Source organism: Caloenas nicobarica, chromosome Z (assembly GCF_036013445.1).
Source record: "Caloenas nicobarica isolate bCalNic1 chromosome Z, bCalNic1.hap1, whole genome shotgun sequence".
In the NCBI taxonomy this organism is placed as follows: domain Eukaryota; kingdom Metazoa; phylum Chordata; class Aves; order Columbiformes; family Columbidae; genus Caloenas; species Caloenas nicobarica.
Genome location: NC_088284.1, coordinates 91,727,983 through 91,741,222, shown reverse-complemented (window position 1 = coordinate 91,741,222; position 13,240 = coordinate 91,727,983). Strand labels below are relative to the sequence as shown.

General features: G+C 37.8%; 1 protein-coding gene across 1 annotated transcript in view; it reads right to left on the bottom strand.

Moving 5' to 3' along the window:
• BCAR3 (BCAR3 adaptor protein, NSP family member) overlaps positions 1-13,240 on the bottom strand; it is a 53,781-nt gene that overhangs the window by 20,345 nt on the left and 20,196 nt on the right. The window lies entirely within an intron of this gene.

The following is a 13,240-nucleotide window of genomic DNA, read 5'->3' as shown; positions in this document are numbered from 1 at the left end:
CTGTGATTCTATCCTTTTGGACAGCACAGTCCATAGCTTACTGACTAGTAAACCACTCACCAGCAAATAATCTGTTCTACATACCTCCAGACCATCTCAAAAACGAAGGCAAAAGAAGGCAAATAACTTGATTAATTATAATAGCTGTTAGAGACAAGACCTCACCTCCATAGCAGCCCAGTTAATGGAGTTGGCGAAAGGAAACAAAATGCACTCAATTGAGCAGTACAAGAAAGCCTGTAACACTTAGAAAAAAGAGAAACTTTGAAGAGATCAGTCATTGATAACTTGGTTGGTATCAAAAACTCCAAAACTCACCAATATTTCAGACCTCAGATTAGGAATAAGTTCCAAGGAGTGGTTAAAAGGAACAGTTACTTGTCTTTTGCTTCAGCAACAAATATATTCCATAATTAGCAGGACAAATAAATTTAATGCTTATTGATGACCTCAGGTATTACTTGCAAGGCAATACTTCTCACCTAATAAGAGTACTTCCTTCCCACGTTGACTGAACAATGGAAGTGCCCTCAGCGCCTGCAACGAGTTGCAAATAATGACTTGGAAGATGGAGTCCTGCTGCAGCTGGGGAGAGGAAATGCCTTTCCAAGTACTTTACGACAAACTCAGACAATGAATGAGTAGATAAAATACTAAGGATATGAAAGTATCCTCATTTTCCTCTATTCTATGCTGCAGCCCATTTTAATTTACTTTCTCTTTCCACTTTGAGGAAATCCATAGGATTGCTTTCACAGGTAGCCAGAGAAGAGAAGACAAAACTATACCCTGCAGAACTCCAAACACAAAAGTCTCAACTCTGACTTCTTGTTTGGATTTTTTGGGGACTGTGGGAGGACATCTCATCAAGAATTGTATTTCTGAAGAATCTTCCTCAAGAAATTCTTACAATAACACCCTAATCCAATTTACAGAAGGTGGTGGGCTGGGGGGGGTGACAAAAAGGGAGACGAAATTCAAGGATGCATCAGTTGAGGCATTTCTGCTTTATAACGGTGACAAAAAAAGTACTAGTATCACTGTACAATACACTAAAGTTTCACTTGGAATATCACGAACAGAAACTATCAAGACAAGTAACTCAAAACTATAGCAGGTGACAAGAAGGACTGTTAGGACAACTGATCCCTTTTGGCAGCAGAAGCCAACTGGTTTAGCAGTGCAAAAATAAGGTGGGCCACTTTTGCTCTGAAAAGAATTAGAAGTAAGTTCCAGAATGGATAGGAATTCTTTATTGAGTAAAAGAAAAGAACAAGAAGCATTATCACCTAGGTAAACCTACAATGGAATTTAGACAAAGGTTCTCAGTCATCACCAAGAATAAAACCCCCCAGCTTTCCAAAAAAATGAGGGTTGGAGTGGCAGTTCTAATAAAGTAAAACATGAAGCACTTTATAAAAAGAAAAAAAAATGCCCGAGTCCCCATAGTAGCGTGATACAGTATTTGTGACAATAGAGAGGATGCAGTATGCTTTATGTACTCATGTTTTCCTACTTTGTTAAACTCTAGATTGCAAATCCAACCATTATCGTGGCTCACTAGCCAAAACATGCATATTTCCCCAGGCCTTGATAACTTTATGCCTACATTCATGTCTTACAGAAAGACCCATTAGTTTTGCAAATTCTTGTATGGTTCATTTACCCAAGAATACTTACTGCTATAGTACTATAGGTCTAGTTTGAATTATGTAATTCTCAATATGGTTCCTTCCCCTGAACAAGTAGTTAAAAACACAAGAGACGCAAGGAATGAAGTTTTTGCATATGAATCATCTTCCCAAACCTTTTCTACAGGACCTAGATTCCCCCTCCAGTCTTTTCCCTACTGAGCCAAAAGGACAAAATGGGTGTATCTTCAACAGATTCCCTGGATTGTAGGCACAATCTTCCCCCTACAATGGGAACAGCACAGCTCAATCTGGAAGGTAAATTTGGCCTGGTACGCATTCAATGGGGGCGTGCCTATTTTTCATTTGAAAGGTTTGTTACCAAGCAGCAGTGAAAAAAGCTTAAGTGTTACATCCACAGCTCAACATGAACAGCAGGGCATAAATTACAAATGGTAATTGCCAGTTCCTTATTTCCTGTCTGTAATGGAGTAAGTAAAGAATCAAAAATTATGCATGCTGTGAGAATGCCAGAAATAATGAACCTTAAAAAATAATACTGTACAGTAACATATAGCAGCTGCTGACATGTTTTATCAACAGTATAACTGGCAGGGAAGAGGGTGCTTTATTTAGACAGTGAATCTGATTTTACAAAACAAAACGGACAGGATTTTTGTTTTTATTAAAGGTTAACATGACTTCTGCACATATAGTTTCCATGAATGGATGACACCATTCTTAAGAGCCAGAACTAGAACCTTTGCATGGCACTGTGATGCAGCAGTATGAAAATTAAGACTACTGGAAGTCTGGTATGATAGTCCCTGCACTGCTGGCTATCATGAAGCTGTTTTCAGCCACCATGATCAAGAACAGCCTTCAGGCTGCTTCAAATTACACTTCATAGGTTGAGAAGATTCACACTTGTAAATATTGATTTAGAGAAACAAAGGATGGTTTAGTCACATTTTCAATCTCCTGTCCTATGACTTTTTTCTGGGCCTTTAACTCTGCACATGACAAATAAATCATCTGTTTCTTGCATCTTAGAAACATCAAATACAATTTTTCTGCCAAGTCCGTCTATTGATGTATTTCTAATGCTCTTCAGCAACAACAGATCAACCATCAGCTTCATTTCTTTGTTTTCAAAGATCCTTGTCAAGAATCTTAAAATATCTGATAATCCCTTCATCTGTTTGTAAGGATGGCTGACTAGTGTAGTTTTGATAACTCAATTTATTAAGAAAGGATTTCTAAGTTTTCTGAGTTTAAGGATACTTGATCATATATTCTGTGTTGGGTTCCTAAGAGTCCATCAGGAAGAGAAATTAAGGTGTTTCTGCTGACCCCATCTGTGTTATTATAAGGCCTCTAGAGGTATTTAGGGTGTTTTCATGGTCTGGTTTAAATTAAACTCACCAAGCATTGCATATTGGGACTTTTCTCTGACACACCTAAACTGTGCCCCGTTCTACTCACAGCACATTGCACATACAGGAGTTGGAAGCCTTTGCACTGAATAGTCTGAACCTGCTCTGGGGGAATCCATTTAGGCTGCTGTAATTGTACAGGTTAAACAAGATAGAATGTAGGGATAATTTCTCTATGGGGTTTGGTTTCTTTTTCTCTCATCGCAAAAAAAAAAGCAGCTTCAAAGCTACCAAATTCCTTATAAGTATAAACACACAAAAACTCACAAGCAGTCTGAAGTTATCAAAACATTCTGCAGATCTACTAGAAGCTATTTTGAACCAAGTATCACTCATGTTCATGGAAGTGCTTATAATTCACACAATTTTTATTTGTGATTTCATATTACACAAAATAATTTCAGACTAAAGCAGATGAGGGAATTAGTGGCTTGCCACTGTTACTTAGTCCTACATCAAGAAATCGTTTAAACATTTAAATTGGTCTAACAAGATTCAGTGAAATACGTGTAATGCTGTAGACTTCTCTCCACTAAATGAAAGTAAACAAACCAGGCAGAAAGCCAGCTGTAAGTGAAAGCAAGCATGGTGTACTGCACAAGGGTCAACAACATAAATCTGACTTGCTACACCATGCAGCCAATCCCGAGCACGCTGCTCATCGTCGCTGCACTAATGATGCCATATGGAATACAGATATGTCCCAATTACACAGTGCATATGCACAAACTATGGTTGTGAGCACCTGTGGCTATAAAACAGCACCTGTAAGGTTGTAATAAAGTACAATATGAATAAAATTTGAAATTTAAAAAAAAAAAGGAAAAAAATCAAAGCATTTAAATCTTCAGATTGAAACATTCTTCATTTAATACATAAGAGACTTCTCTCTAAGTAGTTATTTGTTCTTTTTAATGTGAGAAAAAGTCAGGGAAAAGGAGATGACAACTGATAAATAATTTGTCCATGCAAACAACATCTTCACAATGCTCACTACCACTTAGTTTCAGTATTTAGGCCTTTAGACATGGCCCAGCACCTCTAAAAAAGTTCTGTGGGGGATGTCTCCAAATACAGGCAGTGCCCAACTGTTTACAGCTGAACACTTTTAATGGTGTAGAATAAGTGGAAGAAAGCAGATGACAACACTGTCAGAAAGTGTTGCTTACTTTTATCTGTTCCTAACTCAACTGTCTATGGGTGTATAAAGTTGCACCACCCAGATCATGCCTTCCATTCCTGTGTCGATTCCTATAAGAACTGACTGTTTCATATCCTCTCCTATAACCTCACTTCCTGCTACCTGTTGTTTGTGCAACTTCTGATCATAAATCAATAGACACAGCTGCAACTGTAATTATACTTGTTTGCATTGCAGGGGTGTGGTACGGGGCAGATCAGCATGAATTCTTCCTCCTCTATTGCAGTTCCATGAGGCAAAGTCAGAAATGTGCTGCAGTTGTACAGGAATAGTGAGAAAACAGAATTTGCATCTGGTTAGTTTTCAATGCTGCCTGAATAAATCTCTTTGAAAATCTGACTCGTATTAAAAAAAACCAAAAAAAAAACCCAAAACAAACAAACAGATTAGCAGCTATAAGTGCACAAACTGCTTATGAGCTTCCTACTAGGTCCTAATTTGCACTTTAAGACACCTGAATACATTTGAAAAATCTGATCTTTTATAACTAAAACATACAAAATTTAAAGTCATCTGGCAACAGGCCTGGTTTTCTTACTAGCCATCTTCCCATTAAGTAGCCACCAGGTTTTATTGAGCCAACTAAAAACTACTATACATGTTCTTGAGCTCCATCTACTGTCTGCCAACCCATGTACAGACATGAAGCAATTTTGTAATGTCTCACCCATCTTCAATTTATTCCTTGGGATGGGAAAAAAAAAAAGAAAATATGAAACAGTATGAATTTCCTTTTGTTCAGAATTAGTTCACAACTTGTGGCTCATGTTTTCTTCTCTTTCCTGCTGACCTGTCATTAGTCTAACTTCAGCTTTGCTGGACACAGTACAAGAGCTCCCTCACATACAAAAAGAAGCCATTACCACAATCACTAACTTCAGATTTCTGGTTTTGAGAGTGACCCCAGTCCTGTCAACGTCAAGTGTTTGTTTGTCTGAGATTTACACCGACTCCAAATACAATTCAAAGATCAAAAAATCTGTTATTCATCAGGGTAACTGGAGGCATTTCAAAACAAGCTATTTATCTAAAACTCCTGAATACCCTAAAATACTTTCCTTTCATACCAAGAGAGATTTTGGATTTCTAGCACTTGAAAATAAAACTCACAAATCACTTGGGCTCTGTCAGAGCTTAGTTTTTCAAAAGTCTTTACCAGCATGTAAGAGTTTGAAGAGGCCTGTCTCTCTCCCACATTTTCGCACAAAACACTTTGATGAAGCAAAACCAGCAAGCTCACCACTGCTCAACGTTTTACTAACAGAAGGCATGGAGGTGAACGACTTCTGGGTATTCTAGACAGCCAACATATACTCCCTGATTTGTGCAGGTGCTTGGTTCCTAATAGTATCTGACATACAAAAATCTCAGGCAACCCTGCACCTTCAACAGCACACATTAACAGATGGCATCCCAACCAAAATGTACTAATGCTCCTTCTGCTGCTCTTGCCACAGGCCAAACTGTATCTAAACAGTATGTCTCCAAAAAGAGGCAAAATGTACAATGTACCAGTTTTACTCTAATTATTATCTATAAACACAGCCCTAAGAGATCAGGAGCCTCCATAGGCTTTATCAGTAAAGTACCCAAAATGCTTACTAATAACTTTGCTTTCTACAAGCTATATATGCACTCCCCCTTGTGGTTCATATGCTTATATACATTTAAAAAATCTTTCTGGAAGGCATTGCTACAAAGAAGTTAAATATAAAAATTTCCAGGTCCCAGTCAGCTTTTGCTTTTAGTCCATTTTCAAAATGATGAAAAGGATCCGACATCATCAGTAGCATCTTTAAGACATAGTTCCTGCAGAACAACACTGAAAGCCCCAAATGAATGGAAAAATAAGTATTCCACACAGGAGACACAGCTCAGCAACAGTTAAGAAATGATCAACACAAAAGATGGTAGACTGTAGTCATATCTCTACTGTTATTAACAGTTCAAATATCTCACATGAAAAGGAGTAAAATTCTGTGTGGCACTTATACATTTTATATATATACATACACACACGTATACACACACATCTATTCATATATGGAAAAAAAAGCCTACTGTAAGAATTCCAGCTGATGCCATCACACAGATAGAAAGATATTTTCCTTCTCTTTGTGTGAATTGACACAAGTATTTCCAAAAGAAAACTGAACTCATCTTGAAAGGAGATTCAGTTTTATGCACTTCAGTGCTCAGTCTCCACTCAAATCTTCAGATCCCTTTCATTACGCAAGATACCTACCAAGATAGATAAAATGTTTACTACAGATGAGGTAGAAAAAAATCAGGCATGGCAATAGTATAATTCAGCACCTACCTTTCTTCCCCATAGGTACCACTTTTGGGGGGAATGCTATGTTCTTCTCTGGCAAATGAGGCAATACAGTGCCTACTGCAATGCAATGGAATGGGCCCGGGATTACACCTTGGCTTAATTTAGTACAGGAAAGCACTGTTTGTCAGAAACAATCAGTCGCTTCAACAATCATAGTATCTGATAGAAGATACAATAACTCTGTTTGCCATGAAAAAGGATCACAAATCAAGGTGAACCAGACAATGTCTTAAAACACATCCAATTTTTTCCCCTTTCTTTGAAAAGTCCTTTCATTGACACTGTCGTTTTGACTTGGGGATATTATCAATTGCAACATGTAACTGTCATCATTTGAGAGCCAGAGACATTAATATTTTGGAGAAAAAGGGTAATTCATTTAAATCCAAGGTTTACAAGATTGCTAGAGACAAAATATGAATATTTCTTTGTACCCCAAAACTTCTGGCCTGTGTTTCAGATTCCGACCTGTCCAGCTTATGTTTCTCATCTGTGAATAGGGCTTGATAGTAGTTACTGATCATCTAATAAAGATATTGAAAAGATCAATTAAGTGGCTACTCCCACTCGCATTACTACTGGTGCCAAGGAAATTAATATAAAGTAATTTTATAGGCAGTTTTCAAATCAAAGCTCAGCACAATCTCAGCACATGTAGTAGCTTTTGATGACTCCAGATCAGACATAATTTAAGAATCACGGAGGAATAATACAAGAAGTAGAATAGAGACATTAACAGGGTCAAATTCATTATACGGCAGATATAAGATTAATCCTTAGCATGCAAATAGAGAGAATGCACGCTGCTCTAAGAATTATTAACATTTCAGATTTACCAAAGCATACTCAGCATTACAAAAGATGCTCCATAAGCAAAAACCCCTCAATTTCAGCATCAGGAGAAGGGAATGCAAGAGCCACTGCTACAAGACCTCACAATAAAGGCCAGAATAATTAGAAAGCCACTATCTACTTGACTGAATTCATATGAGGATCATCATTCAAAAAGAAAACAAACAAAACCACAAACGGCCCACAAAATCCCCAGATCTTAGAGCTAATCAGGTCATTCAGGAATTGCAGGCTGGGAAAGAATAAAAAGCCCCCAACGGTAACAGGCTACCTTGGGAATCTCTCTACTAGGAAAACATGAACTAGGACAGTAGACTGAAAAGTGCATTGTCTTTCAGAGCTGTAGAACCCTACTTCTTCCATATTTACTGCAAAAACCAGTTTAGATTTATCACTTTGCACCCAAAAGATTACAGAATTGCTGACTCAACCATCTTTTCAGAGACTAGTCTAGCTGGTCAAACAAAATTCAACATGAGAAAATACTGAAACTTGGGCGTAAGATCATGGATAACTGCATTCTATCAAATATAAAAGTTTTCATTAACTCCAAATAAATAGGGTGATATTTGCATAATGATTTTAGGGGAATTAACTACTTGAGAGCTGCTGAATTTCAACTACATATGTAGTGGAACCCAAAATATTTCTTGAAATTTTCCTGGACTGCTGAAAACTTTTAGGAATAACTATCATACATACTTAAAGAAATAGTTGTCCCTTCTAAGTAGAGAAAGGTCACATGTTGTAAGAACCAAGCCTACTGTAAGGCTGAGGAAAAAATTCTACTACCCAAAACTTCAGTACTACCAGAACAGGATTAAAAGTACAAGACAAGATAGAATCATAGAATCATAGAATCATTTAGTCTGGAAAAGACCTTTAAAATCATGGAGCCCACCCGTAAACCAAGTCCACCACCAAACCATGTCCTTAAGTGCCGCCATTTACACGTCTTTTAAATACCTCCAGGGATGGTGACTCAGCCACTGGTTCCAGAGCTTGATAACCATTTCGGTGCAGAATTTTTTCCTAACATCCAATCTAAATCTCCCCTGGCACAACCTCAGGCCTTTTCCTCTCATCCTATCACTTGTTACTTGGGAGAAGAGACCAACACCCACAGATTATTTGTCCAATTTATTGCAACAGCCAAAACTTATCCCACTAGAAAATTAAATCAAGGTAACAAAAAGAATAAAGATGGACAAAAAAAAATAATCTGCATGTGCTAAAAAGATGATTTACACCACATTTTAGGAAAAACTTTCCCACAGTAACAATGAAAATACCTTTAGCCTAATCTAGTTTGGGAAGCAGAACAGATTATATTGGGAGGCTACGTAATCTCTTTTACTGGAGGCTTTGAACAAATCAGAAAATCTATTCTAACAATCTCAGTATCACTCTGACAAAGAAATTTCTCAAGTTCCCTCTAGGACCTACTTCTACAATTTAACGATTGGGGGGGGAGAATCTTTCCCCCCATTCTGTGCCCCTGGAGAAAAGAGCAACAAACTTCCAACAGTCAGGCTACAGATTTTTATTATTATGAAAGTTACAATTAAATTATTATGAAAAATGTTATTTTAATAGCCATGACCTGATTAAAAAAAAATATGCTTAAGGTGTTTTTTTCTCCAGCAGAGAGCAGTGCATAACCAGCAACCACTCCTCAAGCATCAAAACTGAAATTTTCATTGTGAGACAGGTACATGTAATTAACATTAGATTAGTGCTAACAGGATCTTATTTTTCTGAATGATACAGTTTTTATACAAGAGGCAACTGCTACAGAGCGAAGCTTCAGTTTCTGCTAAGCAGAGAAACATGGAAAAAAAGGTAAACATCTCTGACTGAAACATCACTGACACCAATAATGATCTTTGAGTTGGATGTCAAGTCTGTAATGACAGAAAGAGATGTATGAAGTCATAGTCACCTATATGGGCATACTCCATTTCTCCTCAACAAAATACATTCCATCTGATAATTCCACTTCCTGTGATGCTGTTGCCCTTGCTGCAGTTGCAAAAAGGGGAAAAAAAAAAATAGAGCTACAGATTGAAAAAGAACTTCCTGATCATTTGGTGCCTCAGTGGCAGGCACTCCTCCAGGCTCCGATACCTAATGTACATAGCCATCAGGCAATGCAGAAACCCAACAAACCTCCTGCTCACAAGTCACGACTCGCATCTCAACAGGCAAGTCTCCACAGGAGAGCGACATGCAGCAGCTCATGAACAGGTACATGTTGTAGTTGGCAACTTTTCCAGTGAAGCGGGGATGTCTCTAACATATTTCCATGTCTAAAAAAGGCTCCTTGCAATCAAATTACAACGTCATCAGGAAGAATTCTTTCCCAAACCATGACTACTCGTCATGCTGACACAGATTTTTTTTTCCCTAACCTTTTCCAAACATATATAGAAACTTCGCTTTCGATAGTATTCTTACCATGTTATCTTCTTGGCACAGCTATTAGAACGATGAGACAAACACCCACACATAAATGTGTCTGGCACCCGCAATATTATGGATTCATGCGATCAACTGTAGAAACTGTACATCAAAGTTCTGTGAAGTTGAATTAAACCCACAAAATACTATCTTGTAAAGGTACAGATAACAACCAACACATCGGAACGTCAAAGTTTTATTTTCAGTTGCACTCAAAAAGCCACCATAAATGGCAATTTCTATGACAGTTTACTTTCTGACAAAATCAAGGAGGAGTAAAAACGGGGGTTAATGAACACTATGGGGTTGAGATAAACGAGAATCTTAAGAATCTTAACAAGAATCTTAAGTAGAACTTCACAAGGGAATAATGTTTTTCTGCAGTTGTAACTTCCTTAGACCAGTGACAGTTTTTTCAAGTCTGAACCTAAATATAAACTTCCCTCATGACCATGCTGAGTAGACAATCAGTCATAAATTTTGTAATTTTTCCACTAATAGATTAAAATAAAACTCCAAACCTCAGGCCATAATAATATTAATCAAATAATCACTGATAAGTATTTCTGTAATTATTAGCACTATTTCCACAGGAAATGCTCAAAAGGTTTCCAGGAAAGGAGAGAAATCTCTCGGGGTTTTGTGGTTTTTTGTTTCTTTCTTTCTTTCTTTCTTTCATTCCACCCTGATACGATCTTAACAATTACAGCACAGACTTCTATTAAAAGATCCTAAAGTATTTATAGTGAATAGGAATGGGACAGAAAGCTATCTTTAGTTCACATGAATTTGATAAAAACGACTCTGACACACTCAAAGCTGCCAGCACTTGATCCTTTCTCCCCTGCAGGAGTCTGTTCTGTGGATGTGCAGACTCAGGGTGTGGGAAGAACCTGCTGAGACTACCAATGGATCTATTATTTGGCTCATAAAACTTGTAAAAATCTCACAGAAAGTACAACGTGCTATTGTGTCCGTAAGTCTCTTTCATGACTTGGTTAGCAGCCTGACTCAAAGCAGTCTGGCCTGTTTTCTCTTCTACCATAAAAGGGTTTTTGAAAGAGCCATTTAACTGTGACCATGGTTTCAGCAACGCTGTGAAGACAAAGGAAGAGTTGAAGCCATAGGGACATTTCAGTACTCAGACTCCAGCAAATCAGTACTTTTTTTTTTCCCTAGAACTTGCTTTTGCATAATTAGCTCTCTTTATATACTGCATTAACTAATACATCAATATTCAAGATGCAGGAAACTGCCACTTCTGAGCTGTAATTTAGATTCAAGTATTAGAAACCATAGTGCATCCATACAGAACATTCTCTAAAAAAACACCTTTAGATAATTAATTTTATAGTCAGTGCTTTCTGTCTTGTATCTTGAACAGAATAAAACAGGAGAAAAACCAAATTAGTTTGCCTTTCCTTTGTCCAGAGTATTCCTAAATACAAGGAATTATTTGTATTGCTTTTAGTCACCGGATTCTAGCAAGGAAAGGTTTATATAAAAAGCAAATTGATGCAGTCAACTTTTGAGTTTACCATCAGTCTCTCTGCACTATACAGCAATGCCTGCTTGTAGTCACTACTGCCACAATAAACACCATTATATTCTCCACAATATATGCTTCGCGCTGTGAAATAGAGCACACTGAATAAAAAAAAAACCAACCTGTGTTACTTTTCCTCATACCTGAATGAATTCTATGCATTCTATTTACAACAGAGTCCAATCCTGAAGAGATGCAGAAGCACATTCTGAACAAGTATTATCTTTCTCATGGGACTCACAAGCATGTTTGCATCACTGCAGAAATAGTCCTAATGTGCAACCGTGAAGCTGCAGGATGAGCTCTGTGCCCAGCTTCCCTTCTAAAAATTACTTTTAAAATACAATTAGTTTTAAACTAGCTGCTTCTCTTGGAGTTGAAGGAGCCTAGGTAAGCCTGTTCAGCCTGATAATGTGGATTAGTTATGAGCACTCCCAAGAGTGCTCCTGTTGTCTTCTTCCTCTTCTCTTATTATCTCTTCTTCATTTAAATGTATTTTTTCACCACTCAAGCAACATCTGTCAAAGCCTACCCAACTGGCACCAACCCTGCTTGCTCAAACTAAATATGCACACATTATATGTCAATAAACTTGTGCAAATGGCAATATTGGTATGAGCATAGTGAGATGCTACAGAAATCTATTCTTTCAGCTTTGTAACTTGAGTAGGTTAGTGTTCTGCAGTCTACACTTGATTTAACACTGCCATCATATTTCTTCAAGGAGCTGGAAAATTTATAAACATGTATGTAATAGTTACCTTATCTAAGTATTAGAAGACAATGGATAAATCCTGCTGAATCTTAAGCCAACAAAGGGGGTTCCAAGATCCCGTTGTTATGAATTCAGGTACATCTTTTACAGTCATAGTAAACTGATAACAAATTCTTGATAAGGGTCCTCATTTATTTGGCATTAATGATCATTTTTTGTGAATGAATACATTTCTGGAATCAGTTTTGTTACTAACCTGGACTTTTACAGCCAAAAAATGGGGTTTGAGGCTATACTTATTAGAAAGCAATTTCTGCATATTTTTCAAATATGTAGTTTAAGATGTCTAGAATTTCTGTTATAATACGATTGAACTAGGGACCAAACTTACAGTTCACTAAAGAGAGGGATATAGACAGGAAAAACTGAAAGAGGAAGGAGAAGAGAAGGGGATTGTAACTCTTGTATCCTCCCTCATAAGTCTCTTTTCCCCAGGCTTTCCTCTCTAACATCAAAGTTTTAATAGCTAAACTTAGCACCACTGCTATTGACAAGGGTCCAAGACAAGCTTCTACTAGAAAAGTTGAAAAGATCAGAAACCACATTTATAATATAGAACTTGCTGCAACAAGACAAGGCACATATATTGATGCACTGGCACATGAAACCTCTGCCTTCTACTTGTCCATATTATTAAAACTGTAACAACGTACTCTGTACAGCATAGTGCAAGACACACAGTAGATTAAATAGAGCAATTAACATGTCCACCACTTTGTTGCCTTTGGCATCCCCTCTTCTACAGTATTCTTCAGAAAGCTCTTGGCTTTCTCTGTCTCGGCTACTTTACCATATCCCAGCTTTAGGCTGGCATTGAGGCCAGGGAGCTCGCAACACTGAGCTAACTGTTCAGAGCAGAACTCCACCAGCAGCCCTGAGAGCCCCTTGGCAGCCCCTTCTTCCATGGACTTCTGTGTTCTGCTCTTCCCCTTCTCTTCTTCCAAACCGTAATTCCTACCTCACACAACCCTAAGCAGGAAGTCCAGCAGAGGAACCCTCCA